This window comes from Octopus bimaculoides, chromosome 6 (genome assembly GCF_001194135.2).
Source record: "Octopus bimaculoides isolate UCB-OBI-ISO-001 chromosome 6, ASM119413v2, whole genome shotgun sequence".
Lineage (NCBI taxonomy): Eukaryota > Metazoa > Mollusca > Cephalopoda > Octopoda > Octopodidae > Octopus > Octopus bimaculoides.
Window position 1 is genome coordinate 107,007,039 of NC_068986.1, and position 777 is coordinate 107,007,815.

Sequence of the window (777 nt, forward strand, 5' to 3'; positions counted from 1 at the left end):
TAATCAGTTTGTCTGTCCTTGTTTGTCCCCTCTATGTTTAGCCCCTTGTGAGCATTGAAAAATAACAAGTATATATACAGTAAATGAATTATAAATATTTATATATATGTGTATACATATATATATACATACATTTGCATACACACATATACATACAGATACAGACACACATTTTTTTCACTTTTGACACGTAATACAGGCACAGTGTAAAAGAGGAGAGATTGCACCGGGCTCACGTTAGGCAAGAAGTTGAGAATTTATATACTGCATGGTCGGTAAGTCATATATAAAATTTGAATGAAATCGGTTGGGCAAGGTTCCAGTTTTAGTAATGCACACAGACATAGACAAACACACAGACAGACATTGTCGGTTTTATATATAGAGATATATATGTTTGTTATACATATACATATATATGTGTATGTATATGTGTATCTGGCCGTAAAGCCTTTTCTGTTTGTTTTCCTGTCTTGTTTTTTGTCCGCCACTACATTTCTCCATGGCAAGATTTAATTTGCGTATACAAATTTAATCTGCGGTCCATGGGATGAGCCGTTTTAACGATGCGTCCTGCCCAAGCTCGTCGAAACGCCGGTGTTAAAACGTGGGTAGCTGATGAAGTAAAATGATCTCTATGTGGCTCGTGTGTTTTCTCCTCTACGTTTGTTTGCAATGTCCTGTACCCAGATATGCACCTATACATACAGGTGGATGTCGGTATGCACATACCTGTACGTATATATGCATATACTCATTTACTATTTGTTTATATAT